The 16,892-nt window shown below is 37.0% G+C and overlaps 1 long non-coding RNA gene across 1 annotated transcript; it reads left to right on the forward strand.

Moving 5' to 3' along the window:
• Positions 1 to 5,148: 5,148 nt before the first annotated feature.
• LOC140229458 (uncharacterized) lies at positions 5,149 to 14,188 on the forward strand. The gene is made up of 5 exons (XR_011901304.1): positions 5,149 to 5,236; positions 7,109 to 7,293; positions 8,004 to 8,116; positions 9,288 to 9,415; positions 10,207 to 14,188. It is a non-coding gene; the product is annotated as an uncharacterized lncRNA (long non-coding RNA).
• The last annotated feature ends 2,704 nt before the right edge of the window (positions 14,189 to 16,892 follow it).

Below are 16,892 nucleotides of genomic sequence, written 5' to 3' on the forward strand. Positions count from 1 at the left end.
GCGGTGTCTACGGGGAATGCACCAAGCGACGCAGCCGAATTAAATGCAATAATGCTCAGGCCCTGTTCTTGGCTTGTCAACCCGTCTGCGCACCTTCTCGCCAGCAAGCCTCAAATGCAACTGTTCACTCTCGCTGCTCACTCACTTCACACTCACACCCTAACCATACATTCCTGTCACATACTATTCAAATCGTATTTGAATTATTATTCCAAAATATTTGTCTACATCTCACCAGCTCCCTCTATTGACACCAAAACAGAATATACTATATCACCAATGTCGGATTCATTTTGACAGGGACAATTGATGATATTGCAGTAAAATGTAGCCAAAAACTGCAGTTTAGAAGACGAGTGTAACTTTGAAGTCCTCTGCTATTTTCACTTCACACTATGTATTCTGGCATTACCTCTGTCAGTAAAAGTGTAGTGGAATAGGGATCTTCCATAAGGCTTTAATTGCGGAACTAAAGTACAATGTAGTACTTCTTTTGTTTGAAGACAGGTGTTAGCACAGTGAAATGGTATGATTGTAGCTGCTTTGTGGTTCATCTCGACAGTGAACACATTGTATGGATTATGAGGTACATGTATTCAGAACATACCAATGTCCCGATCAAGACAATATATGTAGCTGGTACCAACAATTATTCTTTTATCAACAGATATTTATGTGTTTGAGTGCACGTTGGGCATTAAAAATGTTTATGACATTCAAGAAACTCCCAACAGTAGAAATTCCCAGACCTATGACAGTCATTAGTGTCTTCTTCTCCATGATAGATGAGTGTGCTTGCACATGCACCAGACAAGAAGAAGAAGAAATAGAAAAAAAAATTTACCCATTTTACATTCCATATTACTCTTTGCTATTTGAGATCAATGTCTTTTTCAGGCCTTTCTATGTGCTGTTACTGATGTTGACATCAATACAAGTTTGTAGATACAGGGTTGTGCAGGAATCACCATTTAAGAGATTATGCCTTTGATCTGAGATACATGTATTTATTTAAAAAATAAATGCAGGCTTGCAATACAATTACTGAATGTTACTCCGTGTATGCTTGCAGTCTTATTTCATTTTTGTCTTACATTTTGGTATGAAGATATTACTGCCACTACTACTACTCACTACTACTGATAATGGTGATAACTAATGACAAGTAATGATGATGATGATAATAATAATAATAATCGTTGGATTAATACTCTTATCAAATGTAGTAATTGGAGTGATGACATTCTTTTTCACTATTTTTCTGAATCATTCATTTCAATTCAGTTCTAAATTTTGTCATTATTATCGTCATAATGATGTTTACTATTGTTTTCTTGTCCTTATATAATTTATCTCGGTTTTGTTGGTCAGGAATCAGGAGTTTGCAAAAACTTCTTTGATTCTTGTTTGCTCTCTTGCCCCATATGCTTGGGAAGCTTACTTGTTCCTGTCGATGTCTCCGTGAAACTGGAAATGAGTGGGACTTTCTGTCTTCATACCTTTCTGACGCTATTGGCATACATTCGCGGGTTGTCAGGATAAATAAAGCCCCAAAGTCTCAATAGCATTTGCCAATAAGACGAAGGTATGATGTGCTATGTATATCCAAATGGTCAAACAATGTCAGTGATATCTCGCACTACACTTGGAGAGTTTCTTCTTCTGAAAGGGAGGAAAGAAAGGATTGTCGGGGTTAGACTCAATCTTCCTCTTCCGAGAGGTCGTTGAGGAGCCAGAAGGAGGACAAGAATGAGTTCTCGGGAGGTGGCGAGATGGTAGAGTTTGGACAGGGTGAGGAGACTGGGGTAGAGACTTGGATTTCTGAGGGCCTCGAGATGCAGGAAGAGAGGATTCAGACGAAGGGGAATGATGATTAGGGCAAGATGAAGGAAGGAAACAAGATGGAGGAAGTGGTAGGGACAGAGGAGGAGTTTGTGATCGAGGATGTGGAGGAGAAGGGGAGATTTGGCGTGCTGGTGGGTTTTGATTTTTAGAAGGGACACGGTGGTCCTGATGACGGGAGAGGACGACCAGTGTCTAACGAGTGTTTTTTTAAGAGAACGCTCAAAGGGTGGCTCAGGACCAGAGACGTGCTGAGACCCAGCCTTCTTTTTTTTCGTTCCTCGTGGCTTTCTGCAAATCTTCAACCGCAAACTGGTTGACCAGCTTGTACATGGGGATTAACAGCTGATTTCCCTCATCATGGGCGTATACGATAGAATCGTGGCGGGAAACGCATCTCGGAAAGCCACTTGGGCTCGAAGATGTAAACCTTTTGCTGGTCTGGTACTTAGGATACGCTTCTCGGCTAACTGAAAGTGTGGTATCACCTTCCTGACGATCTCTTCGATGACGCCGTGCTGGGATTCCGACGTGGCCGGGTCCTAGCTTACCACAGATATCGTATGGTGACTGCGTGGCCTCTTGGTGCGTTGAGCGACGGGACTTGGCTTTGATGTCTGCTGCTGCAGAAATTTAGGTCTACCAGTAGTTCCGCTTGCATGAGGGGCGATCTTGTCAGTCTGACTGAAATCTGTGGAAAGACTACTTACCTGTTTATCCTTTACCTCCTTCGAAACGGACGCACTGGATGTCAAAGGCGCAAACTGCAAAAACACAAAGGGACACAAGGGACCTGAAAGCAATGCAACTGACTCTTTTTCATCTCATTGTTTCTTCAGTGATAATCTTGCAAGACGCCATTTCATGTTATTTATACTCCAGTCATAACCATTATGTCATCTCATTGAATTTGGATAATTTTGGGTGTATTGAAAGGGAAAACGTAGTCGTATTTGTATCAGTTCTCAGCTGTTTCTGTACAAGTTGCAAGTACTGCATGTATTTCGAAGTTGTTAATGCAATATCGCAAAATGCAAAAAGCAAAAATGCAAAAAGGGGATATTCCCCATGTACATGAGGGAACATTTGAGTTTTTTAATTTAAGTGATGTCTTGTGCACTCAGAAATTATTCAGAATTTTTTGTCAATCTGAAAAGTGTACTAAGGCTAGGGAAAGGGGCCTATTTATTTATTTAATTATTTACCTGTATGTATATATGTACGTATATTGTTTGTTTATTGTTCTTATATCTTTTCTGTGATACTCGATCTGCTGTAACGTGATACATATGTACTCTGTTCTACAGCGCCATGAGTATCTTTTTAGGCAGAATGAGCGCTTTATATAAGAGTCTCTCTGTTATTATTATTATTATTACATGTACTAGATTGTACTTGTAATGCATTTTGTATTTCATACAGTACTAATTCATTTTTTTTTTCTCACTGCGTTAGCTTTGAGCACATTAGTCACGTGGAATTGGCGCATAAGTACCCTGTATTATTGTTGCTAACGGCAAGTCAGAGATTAGCCTTTATTATATGCATTCAATAATGTTGCCTTGACTTTATAGGTACCCTACCCAGTAACTGAAATTCTGCCTTAGTGTTTCCCTTTTCACATCCTTGTCTAAATAAATGGCAAATGTCATGAAACCGTGGGTGCAGACAGCTAGATACAGTACACAGGTTATTTGCGCTCGCGTACACACACAGACACACCCACGCACACACAAACATACACACAAACGGACACTCAATTATCATGTGCGAGCGCACATACTTCCTCGAGTGATTTTTCACGTGGCTTGTGTGCATGAATGTACACTCTTAAAATATTGGGTAAATTTAGTTGGGTAAAAATCATCATTCTGGGCAATTATCGCCCAATTGAGCTTTTAGGTAATTAAACCAACATTGGGAAATTATTTTTACTTAAATATTGGGCGAATATTTACCAACAGAATTGGTAATGGAGAGTTGGGTAGTTTTTGCCCCGCTGTTGTGTAAGTGACGCATTCCCTTTGCGTGTTGGGTAATTTTTGTTGGGCAACTGATACTTGGGTAGAAATTCGCCTTGTATATTTTACCAACATTATTTTGCACATTAAGCCTGTGTATTTCTTACCAGTACTTGGGTAATTTTGTTACGTGCCTTTCTAAGTTGGTAAATTTTCATGGACAAAGAAAAAAGTCTGTGCATGTACGCGTGTATGTGTGTATGTATGTGACGATGTGTGTGTGTATCAGCGTTGCCAGGTCCCAACAGAGCAAAATCACCAAAAGGCTTGTAAAAAATCACCAAAAGCCATCAAAAATCACCAAATTTGGAAAAGCGTAGGTAAGGCTTCAATTTCAAGAAAAAATTATATCAATAAACCTTTATCAAACACTCTGCGCGAGTCTCAGTGCAATTTTCGGCGCGCCGTAGTCACACACACTTAGTGCAAAATGTGTACGATGTGTGTGGATATATGACTATGAGTGTTTGTGTGTGTCGCTGTGACAAAAAGGGGGCACATGGATGTTATGTTTCTGCAGGAAATAAGGGGAAAACTTTGGGCAAAATGCATTTTCGTTTTCAATTGGTGTGATTATTTTTCATTGGTCTAAAAATCACCAAAAAGTTACCAAAAATCACCAAGTTTTGATTTGGTTACCAGGCTAAAATTTTGTCACCAAACAACTTCAAAAATCACCAAATTTCACCCTTTTTGGTTCCCGAAATCACCATCTGGCAACACTGGTGTGTATAGGCCTACGTATGGAAGGATGGCCGAACCTTACGATTTTGTAGGGGGTACCAAGAATTACTGTAGGGTGTTCTCCGTTTTAGGAATGGAAGGGGGGGGGGGGGGGGGCAACACACACACACACACACACACACACACACACAGACACAGCATTGTCTACATATACAGTATATATATATATATATATATATATATATATATATATATATATAAGCAATAGCTACATTGTGGACGTATTTTGACATAATTTTCTTACGTTTCCCTTTATTCCGTCAATACCGGGGTCCGTTTCATGAAGCTATCACATAAAAGCTATCACATAAATCTTAAAATGGCCAAGCCGCTCTTAAGCTAGGAGAGACTTTCACAGAGAAGTAAAAACCATTTCACGAAGTCTCTCCTAAGCTATGAGAGACTTTAATTTTTTCAATCGTCATGTTCGAGGGTAATACTAATTAACATATCATTAGCATATCATTAACGTATTCTCCCTATTGTGTTACATGCGGTGAGCACTCGCTACCTAGACATAGCACGTATACACACAGTGTATACAGCGCAGAGGTAACAGATCTACGACGGAGGCAAGATCCTGAAGGCTAAGTTGCATTCTACACCGCTACCAGTACATATTTCTATTAGTGAGTATATTTAAAGCTGCCTGCAATTAAAAAGTAATGCATGTGGATTCATAATGTGATATTATTTGGATATATTTTTGTTCGAATCTTCTACAATTCTCCAAGGGCTAGCTAGATGTAGATCTAATCTTAACGGTAGTAGCGTTATCACAATAGTCCCACGTAGGCACATCGCCGTTTGTTTGAATGACCAAATGGCCAGCTGAGTTAGGCCTAGGTAGTTTGTTAATGTTAGCATGGTAGGGTCTAGGGCTACTACAACTTCTACAAGTAATAGTGAAATGTTTGTGGGTTGATTTTTAGCGTGCAGATATTTCATGAGAGCAATTGCCCGATTTGTTCATGTATGGGTGAATTGCAGGTAACTTAAGGCGTGAATAGTGAAGGGATCGAAGAAGAAACCGGAAATTTCATAAGTAAAGAATTGGTCTGCATTTTATTATTAATATTATATTTTTGAAGACGTGTCTAACATTGAATAATTACACTGTCACTAGCTGTGTGGATAGTATTCAGAAGTGATACAAATTTTCTGTTTTGTGTCAAATCGACAGGAAAGATCTGGGGTTTTTTTTTAGTCTAGAAAATCTCAGGTTATTTTGTCCAACAGAATTATGGGCCTAGCCTAAGCCTAATGTTTTTTAGTTTAGGCCCTAACGTGAACTTATAGCGTTAGCATTTACACTACAGAGAACCAGCTGTACGTTACCTGTGTCATTGTTACGTTTACAAGTCCTAATGTTACTATCTAACGTTACTAATATAGGTCTACAACAAAAACTTGTAAAATACTAGGGGTTAGGGGTTATACAAATGTAACTGCGACCAGCCCGAACGCGAAGCACTGTGTACTGGTACAACTAACAGGGAGTGCCCTGGGGTTAGGGCCGGTAGTACTATCTGGAGAGTCCGACAGTGGTTAGACTAACTAGATCAAGTACGGTAGTAATAGTAGGGCCTAGTAGTAGTACGTAGATCCAGGTCTACACAGAATATGAATTGGAAACCATGGTTCAGATCTTGGTTCAGACTTGAAAGCTATCTTCAACAATTCTAAGTGCATACAGCACTGTAATCGCAATGCATGTGTCACAATAAGATAGAGAATGATGTTTACCTAAATTCATTGGCATGGAACCTCTAGAATTCTACTGCTATACTACCAGATGTCTATAGATCTAGAATCCAGTGGTATAGTGATCCTGAGTAGCACCTACTGACCTAGATACTACTTAACCAGTGTATACCAAAAGTATAACCAGACTAGACCCTTTGCCTTGATATTCTTAGACATATTATCATTAACATAAGTAGGCCTATCACTCATCAGTAAGGAAGTTAATAGGTCTTCTTAATAGTGCTATCTATCTAGGCAGTTAGTAGATTCTATAGGTCCATACTCCGATGCTAATACCGCTTACACAACTTCTTTTAGCAATTTAACTGATGATGATGACATGACAACAGTTGATGATCAGAGTCAGACTGTGGCTGCATCTCAGGCTGTAACTGTGATCAACCCGAATGTGAAGCCACAGTACAGCTGGTACACCAGATCTTAGGTAGATGTAGACCTTGCAACATGGATGCCTAGCGACAAGATCTAGAACCTCAAGAAGTCATAATACCCTAAACTATAGGCTTACACATGTTGAATTGAGACAACTCAAATACTAGTATTATGTCTTTTAATCATCCCCCCCAAAAAAATAATAATATAAGATCCTTTATATATTTAAACTGCAAAAACATGTGAACTGATTTCAAATTTCATGCAGATTCTAGATATTGTGTGTAAAATCTTGTATAATCAAACAACAGTTTGAAAACACATTTTCTATTTTGTATTCACATTTTTAATTATAATGTTAGATATGGAACATCAGTCAGACTGCTACAATCAGACTTCTTCATCTAATAAAGCCCAGAGTCAGTTGCTGAACTTCACTGAACACAGAACCAAACTGCTGAACTTCCATCTTCTCCACAGCTAGACTGCTACTGAACTTCGTCGAGACTTACGATGTATCTACCAGCATGGTCACCTTCAACAGAATGCAAGTATTTTAGCTTATAATACTATTTTAGCAGACAACATATCTGTATATTTTAAAATACTACAATTGCAACATTATTTACATTTGGACATCAAATTGTCTCTGGATTTTTAGTTGAATAGTGTTAGACAGGAAATATTGAAAACAATGTTTGCTGTAATGTCCATCTTGGTAATTGAAAACAAACATTGTTATCCAGTGAATAGTGACCCTTCTAGAAACAACTGTTTTTTGCATTTTTTATTTCACTGTCTGTAGAATATTACATACTGATCCAATTGAAAAGAGGTAATTCATGGAAGGGGGGGGGGGGGGGTACCTGCATGCCTACATGTATCAAGCTCCTGAAACAAACTTTAGCAGTCACGTTATCTTAATAATGTAGGCCCTACTATGATTGTTTATTTACCCTCTCCCTTTTCTAGTATCAAAACCACCTTATGCTCTTACAATGTTTGAAACAAGAATATTCGACATAGCTAATCATTTTAAACTGTGAAAAGTCATATTCATAGCTTATGGATCAGTAGATACTAGTGAATTCATTCTTTCAAAATCAATGGTAGGGCTTTTCAATTTGATTGCTATAGCTTGTTATAGCAAAGGCAAAGCAACCATCTCTAACATACTTTCTAATGTCCCATGTCCTGCACTATTGTTTTGTTTGTAAGATATTAACTGTTCTTGTATATTGAATAAACTCCAAACAGCCAAGGACCAGACAACATGTGAACTTCATCCACTTCAGAGTTAAGGACTGGGGGCAAGATGCAAATGGAAAAGTCAAGTGACAGTGTCATGGATATTCCACCATCTTCATTTGGTGTGTTAAATGATTATTTTTAGCTATTGAAGCAAGTTGAGAAATCATGTTATCTTGATCATCTACAGTTGGCAGCAAAATTATTCAGCCCCTCTCTTGCATGTTGGACACTCTGGCATAATGAATTACATTATAACTGAGATCATTTCTAAATCATACAAGTGGTGATCAGATAGTTTGCTACAAGTAAATAACAGATCAGTAGCCTTTGATTTGCATATAGTTACAAACTTTGATCATTCATGTATAAAGAGATATGGTCCAATGAGCACATTTATGGTCATTTTCAGTCCTTTCAGTGATCACTGAAATGCTTCGTTGAATATGGTTTGTTCACTCAATGTTTTGATAGGTGACACAATATGATGGAATTTGATGTAGGATTCTTAATATTTCAATTGGCATTTTTCGTTGTACAAAAATATCTAAATGAACTCATTTCTAGTGAAAGTTGCCACCACAGAGTTTGTACAGAGGTTTAGCCGTGATATTAATAATTCAAAGTTTAAGTCATGTCAAAATGAATATAACCCAATGAAATGCTAAGAGTTGTGCATAGAATGGCAAGATACTATTTAAAATTCCATAAAAACAAAAGAAATTAATCGTTATCATCAGACCATAACACGTCATGCTTCAGTGATCACAGAAAGGTCTGAAATGACCATAATGTGCTCACTGGACCTTATCTCTTCATGCATGAATGATCAAAGTTTCTAACTATATGCAAATCAAAGACTATTGATCAGGTAGGCATTTGTCATAAACTATCTGTTCACCACTTGTATATGATTTAGTAATTGTAATGTTATTTATTTTGCTATAGTGTCCATAATGCAAGGGGGGTGAATAATTCTGCTGCCAACTGAATAAAGTGAATGCTTGTTATTAATTTACCCTCTCATTCATTACTAAAATTACCTCATACTCTTACAATTTGCTAACAGGGGCTCATTACATAGTGATTCAAACTTTGAAAACTGGCAATTACAACTTGTTGTTCACATAATATATCTTACAAAATTGATAATCATTAATGAACATTTTGTTATTATTGCTTGTTTTAATAAAGATGTACACTCATCTCAAATATTTTCCAACTATCCCATTTGTGCATCCGATGTTTCTGTTTGTATGGTATTTAACTGTTCTTAAATTTGCACACCCAAAGGCCTGAAGAGAGCTGAACCTCACCAAGCCTTGGGACAGACAACTGCAGCTGAACTTCACCCAGGTCAGAGTCAGACTACAATTGGACTACAAACTGTATAGCAGCATCTTATCTACGACAGAACACAGGTATGCTTTTCTCAAATTAAACTTGAAAGTATAAAGATTTTACAAAATAAACAACTTGAATAACAGTTGAAAAAGGGCAACCTCTGTTGATGACATATCAGTTACAGGTAATTCGGTCTTTCTTATTTTAGCAATTATTGTAGACTTGGTGGACAAACAATGTCACCTCTATATGTGAACTGTTCCATACGAGAAATGAAGAAATTAGTGCATTTATACACCCCAGTTGGGAGTTGATTTAATGTTTATGTCTATATCAGCCACAATTGGGAATTCAGTACGGCTTACATTAGTTGATTAACGCACTGACATAGCAATGCAGCTGATTTATTGCATAACCCATTGAATCATCTTTCTGTTTATTTTGGAACCCCCAGCTTGCCTGACATAAGTTACAATCCTTTTTAAAAAGTCATGAATGTATAACGTTCTGTCACACGAGTGTTTAAAGTCACAATCACATTCTCATTTTGAGTCTGTGTCACACCTTTTTTGTTATCAGGAAGAATCTGCTACACTAATTCTTGTGTATGACATCCCAGACGATTTTCTTAGTTTTTTTTCGTAGATGCTGTTAAACTGTTTCTAATATACTGTATAAGAAATTGCTGAAAAGTAGTTCTGTGTAATGATATGTGTGCCAGTCGTGTGTGTATTCATTCAACTGTAAGCCCACATATTTAACACTCTGTATAATGTCAGGCAGAGGGGATGAATGGCGTGTCATAAAATTTCAGTATGTAACCAATATTTGTTTTTCCATATTTGTATTTCTTTTTTCTTTCATATAGATTCTCAAGGCATGGAGCTTGCCGAGGGTGATGCAGACAGGTTGAATGCAACATATGATAGTTTTTACGGCTGTAAATATATATATATATATATATGAATTTAATCTTTCAAAATCAATGTATATACAGTGAAACCCCGTTATAACGAGGTCCGTGGGACCGCCAATATTGCCTCGTTATAACCGGTTCCTCGTTATAACCGTACGCACTAAAAACAAAGAAAACATAAGCATGGAGTCACATATACCAAGCAATCAAACTTATGAGCAGTCTTTGTGTTGTTATTACACAAGTAAATGGATCATTATTATTGAGAAAGGATAAAAAGGAATCATTTGTGAGTTGATACCAAAAGAATAAAAAAAAAAGAAGGGGTTGAAAACGCGTTCTTTGTTTTTCTTCTGAAAAATCTCTTCGCGTGTGTTGTGCATGCCTTCTCGAAAAGTGCACGGCAGGGTTGAATTCGTAATCCTTTCTACACGTATCTCTTCCTCGTGTATTGAACCATTCTGAAAGAATGAAAATATCATTTGTGAAACACAGTATAAAATTTTAATAAACAAAATCACATTGTATTAAAAACATGTGTTACTTTTTTTCTGAACATGGGTGCAAGCAGAGTAACATGCATTATTAAACTTATTTTACGCTGTGTGCGCCCAGCGGGATCGCGATGATTACATTATTAATTATTTAGGCTGTATTCCATGATGTTTGCACCAGCAGGGGTTGAAAATGCATTTTGTATTTTTCTCCCCAAAATCTCTTCGCATTTTGTACATGTGTCCTTGAAAGGTACACGACATGGTTGAATTCGTGATCCTTTTTACGACTATCTCTTCCTCATTATAACGGACCATTCTGAAAGAATGAAATTATTCATTTGTAAAATACAGTGTGAAATAATATGAACATCACGATGATTTCATTAATTATTTCGGCTGTAATCTTTTACGTAGTATACACATCAATGTTTCACAACCAGCAAAACAACTGGAAGTCGGAACTAACATGGAAAGGATTATGATTTTGCAGAGGTTGTGCTTTTCTAATATACAAATAGGTTAGGAGAGTCCATCTGAATTGAGTTGTACATCATTTTAAATCTTAGAGTCTGCTCTTTCAGAAAGAGGATTGAGCTTTTAACTTTTTGGAAGATACTAAGAAACCACTAATGAAGTGCTACAGAGCATACCATTCTCAGAGGAATTCAAAGTTCATTTGATGAAAATCGATTTTTAAATGGCTGAGACATCCGAAAACAAAGTAAAACAAAGTAAAAGCGATTCTAATGAAAGGTTGGTTTCACCTTTTATTAGGAATCGCTTTATTTTGCATATTTCAGCCATTTCAAAACCAATTTCATCAAGTAAACATTGAATTCTTCTTGGAATTATGTGCCCTTTCATATTTCAGAAGAGGTTTCTCATTATATCACACACACACAAAAAAATCTGAAACCAGGTCTCAACCAAAACTACACCATCCCTTTAACCAGAAATCCATGTTTGGTGACTTTTTGTGACTTTTTGGGGGTTTTGTGATGCAGAGTCACAATTGCAGTGTTAGATATGAAGCTACAATCAGACTATTGCAGTTTGACTGCTGAACTTCACTCAGAGTTTTGTCATAGATGAGTCCATTGGTGATGGCATAAGTGCTTTGCCAGGCATTAACCAAAACCAGAAATGAGACAAATCCCCCTTAGAAGAAAAGAGAAACAAATGCATTGCAAAACAAAACAGAACAGCTAAGCATGCAAAAAAGTCGGTGAAAAGCAAATGGGTGAATCGAAGCACACTAAAAAAAAAAATAAATAAATAAAAAAAAGATTAAAAAAAAAAACCGAAAAGAAGATTTATAGTAAAGTGGAAGAAACCATTTTAAAATGGACAAATGCAAATCTCTGTCAGCACATAACAGTCTGATTTCTGATTGCTTTGATGAATAAAAGCTATTGTGTAGCAGACAAGGTCATTATTATTAGTACTATTATCATAATTAGTATTCTGATGTAGGGAACCTCAGAGTGCAAAAACAGTGGATTGCAACACATATCATTGTATGCTTACCAAATATTTGCAATGATAGAATTGCTTGAAGTTCAGCTGCTTTCACAATTTGATTAATAAACCATGAAAATATTTCAAATGATTATGAAAGATGTGTTGAGGTATAAGTGATCCAAACATAAATACATCAGTGAACGTTGCAGTGCATTATTTTTGTTATTGTTTCCAGGCGTGTGACGGCAAACTTTATGTAACCAAGTTAGAAAATTATATCTATGCGGGCAATTATAATTTGATCAGAAAGATATAATTAAGAATAACTTATTATGTAGAAATGAAGTAGAGTGTAATACCAGAAAATACTGTGAGTGATAATAATTTCACAAAGACTCTTACCAGTATCATCATTGTGGTTATGATAATTGTGCTGTGATTATGACGGTATTGAATAATGAAATACATGTTTTCAAGATCAGATTTTCCAATGAATCAGGCAACCAGAATATGAAAATTTGACAGCAACAACTGTTTCAATAGTTTCTGCAGTTACATAATCTGTCACATGACATGTAGTTAAATTGTGTGGAACTAATATTAACCCTATAAAGCCCAAGGGGGGGGGGGGCACATTGTGCCCCCCCTACCAGATTTTCATTCGCCACTCCTTCGCCCTTTATCCAATTTTAACCAAATTTGGTGACTTTTCCTAAAATCTTATTCCGAACGTTTTGATATATAATTTAGCTATATTTGATATTGCTGGTTGCCATGGCAACTATAAACTGACAACCATCTCAGTCAGATTTTTGCGTATTTTTCTATTCCAATTCAAATTTACAATATTATAATGTATGAAATGGGCGTTTCTTGGCTGAAATTTGCTGAAGAAGCAGAATGTGAAGTAATTATGGCCTTGAAATGTTTTTCCTATTATTTCCTTTGTTTTTCTGTGCCAACAGCATAAAACAATAGATATAATAGAGATGCTTGAAAATAACAGTATTTTCCAAAGATTGACGTTCTATTTTGTGTCATTTTGATTCCTTCACCCAAGTTATACCTCTAATATCATTTGTTTGTGTGTGTGTTCGTCCCTCGTTCTCGAGGATGACCATTGACATCAATTGGCTCGATGGGTTCGGAGGTGGCTGATGAGGCCAATCTGGGCAAGAAAGCCTCTCCCACAGGTAGGGCAGAAGTGGGTAGGGGCTACACTGCTGGGGTTGGCTGCCCTTGCTTTTCGCATCTGGCGTTTGTGCTCTGCCTGCTTGACGCGCTGCTCCTCTGCTCTACGGGCCCCTACAGCAATAGCGTGGCGCCAGGAAGGGCGCCAGGAAGTGTCTCCCAGGACTCGGTGTTGATGGAGAAGTCTTTTAGGTAGAACTTCAGGTTGTCTTTGAAGCGCTTCTTTTGTCCTCCCACCTTACGCTTATTCCCATCAGCGAGTTCCCCATAGAAAAGCTTTTTTGGGATGCGGTCGTCAGATGTTTATCACATTATCAATCTGCAAACTTAAAATTCCAATATTATGGGAATATGAAATATGATTACTATGCATGTACCTATCCCAAACAATACATCATAGGTCTCATAATGTATTTCTTTATTTTGTTATGAATAGCGCCCCCATGTGGTGACCTTGAGAAATTTCAACCATAACAAATAATCAGCTTTGATTTGCACATCATTTGTGGCAAATATGAAAAATATTGGTCTATGATAAGACATATATACTGGGGATAAAGAAATTATACAAAAAAATCATGTTTTTAGCATATTTCCTATGTATTTCTTTATATTTTGATAAATAGCGCCCTCTATGGGTGACCTTGAAACAACTCAAGTATGCGGTCATGTAGAGTATGAGTTGCTCTACCCATGTGCTAGATATGACGATGAGACATCAAACAATAACAAAGTTATATAGGGGGGCACAATGTGCCCCCCCCCCCCCCCGGGCCTGGGAAGGGTCAAAATAGCTTGGGCTTAATAGGGTTAATGAGTATGAAATTGATAGTGGTGAATGAATTAAATAATTGAATCATTATCGGCGCTTATCATTATGCATCTTTAAATGAAATGTGTTTCAATTGTGGCAATTGATGAGTAAAATCAAATCCAAGTATGAAACCATGAATACCTGCAGAAACTTGAACTATCACTCATTGTGATTTTTACCCCCACCTCCAACTGAGGGAGTTCGTTCAACCAGCACTAACTTTATACGGTTTTATTTTTTATAAAAAGTTGTTACCATGGGAACGCATTGTTCAACATAGAATAAAGTCATGTTTTGTTTATTAAAAAAATCTGTTCGTCATTAAATTATGTGTCATAATTACGTATCGCAAATCAAGTGCTCGAAAACTGAGGGAGTTGGATGAATAAACTGGTAAGTCCTATGATTTTCATTAAAAAATGATGTTACCATGGCAACACACTGTCCAATATTAATGGAAGAAAATTTGAAAGAAAGGTTTGCACAAATACATATTATGACTGTCACATGTGTCAAATATCAAGTCAAATGCTCAAAAGCTGAGGAAGTTAGCTGAATCCACAGTATTTTTATATGATTTTCATTCAAAATACTCTGTTACCATGGCAACACATTGACAACGATCAAAGAAGAAATTCGCACATCAGTCAATGTACTTTAGCAGTCTCATGTGCCAAATTTCAAGTAAAATGCTCAAATACTGAAGGAGTAAACTGAATCCACAAATTTTTTGTATTATATTCATTGAAAATGCTGTTACCATGGCAACACAATGTTCCATATCTATGAAAGATTGAAGTTTGCACAACTGCATATCATAGTGGTCACATGTGCCAAATTTCAAGCCAAATGCTCAAAAGCTGAGGGAGATGGCTGAATCCACAATAGTTTTGTATGCTTTTTATTCAAAGTCTGTTGTTACCATGGCAACGCATTGTTCAACAATGACGAAAAATGAAGTTTGCACATCTACGTACTATACCGGTCACATGTGCCAAATTTCAAGCCATTGCTCAAAGACTGACAAATTTATCTGAATTCACAATATTTTAGATGCTTTTAAGTGAAAAAAAATGCTGTTACCATGGCAACGCATTGTTCAACATCAACAAAAGATTAGTTTTGCACATCTACATACTGTAGCGGTCACATGTGCCAAAATTTAGGTCAAATGCTAAAAAACTATACGAAGTTAGATCAATCCACATATTTCTTTGTATGATTGGTATAGAAAAAACTTGTTGCCATGGCAACAGATTTCTTCACATCCACACAGGGAAAAAAGCGTCTTGCACAACTACACATTACATTGATCTGATTCTATGCTGAATTTCAACTGCATTGCTTTAAAACTGAGTGTAGTAGTGTAATCCACAATAATTTGTATGATTTTTATGAAAATATGTCGTTGCCATGGCAAAGCATTACGCGATATTAACGAAAAAGATATCTTGCACATCTACCTTTGACAGTGGTCACACATGCCAAATTTGGGGTCAATTACTCCAAAAATGAGAAAAAAGTTTGATACAATGACTCTAAAAAAGCTATCACATAAACTTAGGAGTGCTCCTGACCACTCCTAGATTTATGTGATAGCTTTGCCAAGTTAGGAGAGACTTTATGTGCTAGCTTCGTTCATGAAATGGTTTGTAGAAAAAGTCTCTCCTAAGTCTGAGTTTATGTGATAGCTTTATGCGATAGCTTTTTCATGAAACGGTTTTTAGCAAAGTCTCTCCTAAGTGTGACTTAGGAGAGAGAAAGACTCTCTTAAGACTTTCATGAAACGGAAAATCAACATTGTGGGAGTATCTGTCTGTGGGAGCAATCTACAGGATACTCCTACAATATTGCTAGTTTGTGTTTTGTGTGTGTGTGTGTGTGTGTGTGTGCGCGTGTGTACGTGCGTGTGTGTCGGTTTGTGTGCAAATAGTTTAAAGATGACACAATTTGAAACCTATATACCTGACTGGACTTGCTTACCACTTCATTCCAGATTAAAACCCAGTAACTAAAACATTGAAATTTTGATACCAGTTGATGCCAGTTGGCTTCTATTGGTTTCTACTGAGTTTTTTTTTTTTTTTTTTGCTCATATATTCATAAGCTATTAAAATTCTCTTCGTGAAAAAGATAAAATATTGTTAAATTTAATGTTTTTTATGATTTCAATAAACTCTTAAATGTCTGAAATGTATTAGAAATTTATTGAATATTTTTGTCGTGATATTCACAATTTCAACTTGTACCTTTGATGAGGTATTTTCATATTTTTTAAATAAAAGTGTAATCTACATCGTAACCATGTCTTAAAGCATTACAACTGAATGACCCTATATATGTGAATGAAATATCCATGGTACTAACTAGGTCTAGGATGTAGGCTAGGCCTAGATGTACTTGTAGGTATTGACCGATTCTGTGACGCGCCATGTGTGGGCAGCGCCATTTAATACTGCGGTGTCTCAGCCGACCCCCCCTCCTCTCTCCCCACCCCTCTCACGCGCGCGGAATGAAAAACTGGGTGCGTTCGAACGCTCTTAAGCGAACCAAAGCGAACTGAACTAAAGCGTACCGTACCGTACTGTGCTAGTTTGGGAGCGTTCGAATGCTCTGTTGAGAAAGCGTACCTCTCGAGTTATTTTTAGAAAAGGTCACGCGTGTTTGTAGCAAGA

Source organism: Diadema setosum, chromosome 6 (assembly GCF_964275005.1).
Source record: "Diadema setosum chromosome 6, eeDiaSeto1, whole genome shotgun sequence".
Lineage (NCBI taxonomy): Eukaryota > Metazoa > Echinodermata > Echinoidea > Diadematoida > Diadematidae > Diadema > Diadema setosum.